Below are 3,055 nucleotides of genomic sequence, written 5' to 3'. Positions count from 1 at the left end.
GACGTTATACGTTATAACGTCATACTTCATAACGTTATAAGTTATACCGCTATACTGTCGGACGTTATACGTTATAACGTCATACTTAATAACGTTATACGTTATACTATAATTCTCCATAACGTTATACGTTATAACGTGATACTATATAACGTTATACGTTATAACGTGATACTATATAACGTTATACGTTATACTATAATCCTACATAACATTATACGTCATAACGTAATACTATATGACGTTATACATTATAACGTAATACTATCTAACGTTATACGTTATAACGTCATATTTCATGACGTTATACGTTGCACTGTAATACTTCATAACGTTATACGTTGTACTATAATAATTCATAACGTTATACGTTTTAATGTGATGCTATATAACGTTATACGTTATACTATATTCCTACATAACGTTATACGTTAGAACGCAATACTATATAACGTTAAACGTTATAACGTAATACTATCGAACGTTATACGTTATACGGCTATACTGTCGGATGTTATACGTTATAACGTCATATTTCATGACGTTATACGTTATAACGTCATAGTTCATAACGTTATACATTATACTATGATACTTCATAACGTTATACGTTATAGCGTGATACTATATAACGTTATACGTTATACTATAATCCTACATAACATTATACGTCATAACGTAATACTATATGACGTTATACGTTATAACGTAATACGATCTAACGTTATACGTTATACGGCTATACTGTCGGAAGTTATACGTTATAACGTCATATTTCATGACGTTATACGTTGCACGGTAATACTTCATAACGTTATACGTTATAACGTGATGGTATATAACGTTATACGTTATAACGTAATACTATATAACGTTATACGTTATACCACTATTCTGTCGGACGTTATGCGTTATAACGTCATACTTCATAACGTTATACGTTATAACGTCACACTTCATAACGTTATATGTTATACTATAATATTACATAACGTTATACGTTATAATGTGATGCTATATAACGTTATACGTGATACTATAATCCTACACAACGTTATACGTCATAACGTAATACTATATAACGTTATACGTTATACTGCTATACTGTCGGACGTTATACGTAATAACGTCATATTTCATGACGTTATACGTTATAACGTCATACTTCATAACGTTATACGTTATACTATAATTCTCCATAACGTTATACGTTATAACGTGATGCTATATAACGTTATACGTTATACTATAATCCTACATATCGTTATACATTAGAACGTAATACGATTTAACGTTAAACATTATAACGTAATACTATATGACGTTAGACGTTATACCGCTATACTGTCGGACGTTATACGTTATAACGTCATATTTTATTACGTAATACGTTATAACGTCATAGTTCATAACGTTATACATTATACTATGATACTCCATAACGTTATACGTTATAGCGTGATACTGTATAACGTTATACGTTATACTATAATCCTACATAACGTTATACGTTAGAACGTAATGCAATATAACGTTGAGCGTTATAACGTAATACTATATGACGTTAGACGTTATACCGCTATACTGTCGGACGTTATAACGTCATATTTCATTACGTTATACGTTATAACGTCATAGTTCATAACGTTATACGTTATACTATGATACTTCATAACGTTATACGTTATAATGTGATACTATATAACGTTATACGTTATACTATAATCCTACATAACATTATACGTCATAACGTAATAATATATGACGTTACACGTTATAACGAAATACTATATAACGTTATATGTTATACGGCTATACTGTCGGATGTTATACGTTAAAACGTCATATTTCATGACGTTATACGTTGCGCTGTAATACTTCATAACGTTATACGTTATAACGTGATGGTATATAACGTTATACGTTATAACGCAATACTATATAACGTTATACGTTATAACGTCATACTTCATAACGTTATACGTTATAACTTCACACTTCATAACGTTATACGTTATAATGTGATGCTATATAACGTTATAAGTAATACTATAATCCCACATAAGTTTATACGTCATAACGAAATTCTATATGATATTATACGTTATAACGTAATACTATATAACGTTATACGTTATACCGCTATACCGACGGACGTTATAGGATATAACGTCATACTTCATAACGTTACACGTTATAACATCATTCTTCATATCGTTATAAGTTATACCGCTATACCGTCGGACGTTACACGTTATAACGTAATACTATATAACGTTATACGTTATACTGCTATACTGTCCGACGTTATAAGTTATAACGTCATATTTTATGACGTTATACGTTGTACTGTAATACTCCATAACGTTATACGTTGTACTATAATAATTCATAACGTTATAGGTTTTAATGTGATGCTATATAACGTTATACGTTATACTATAATCCTACGTAACTTTATACGTCATAACGTAATAATATATGACGTTATACGTTATAACGTCATACTTCATAACGTTATAAGTTATACCGCTATACTGTCGGACGTTATACGTTATAACGTCATACTTAATAACGTTATACGTTATACTATAATTCTCCATAACGTTATACGTTATAACGTGATACTATATAACGTTATACGTTATACTATAATCCTACATAACATTATACGTCATAACGTAATACTATATGACGTTATACATTATAACGTAATACTATCTAACGTTATACGTTATACGGCTATACTGTCGGACGTTATACGTTATAACGTCATATTTCATGACGTTATACGTTGCACTGTAATACTTCATAACGTTATACGTTATAACGTGATGGTATATAACGTTAAACGTTATAACGTAATACTATATTACGTTAGACGTTATACCGCTATACTGTCGGACGTTATAACGTCATATTTTATTACGTTATACGTTATAACGTCATAGTTCATAACGTTATACATTATACTATGATGCTCCAAAACGTTATACGTTATAGCGTGATACTATATAACGTTATACGTTGTACTATAATCCTACATAACAATATA

This window comes from Bombus fervidus, unplaced genomic scaffold (genome assembly GCF_041682495.2).
Source record: "Bombus fervidus isolate BK054 unplaced genomic scaffold, iyBomFerv1 scaffold0024, whole genome shotgun sequence".
NCBI classification, from domain to species: Eukaryota; Metazoa; Arthropoda; class Insecta; order Hymenoptera; family Apidae; genus Bombus; species Bombus fervidus.
This window is presented reverse-complemented; position numbering follows the sequence as displayed.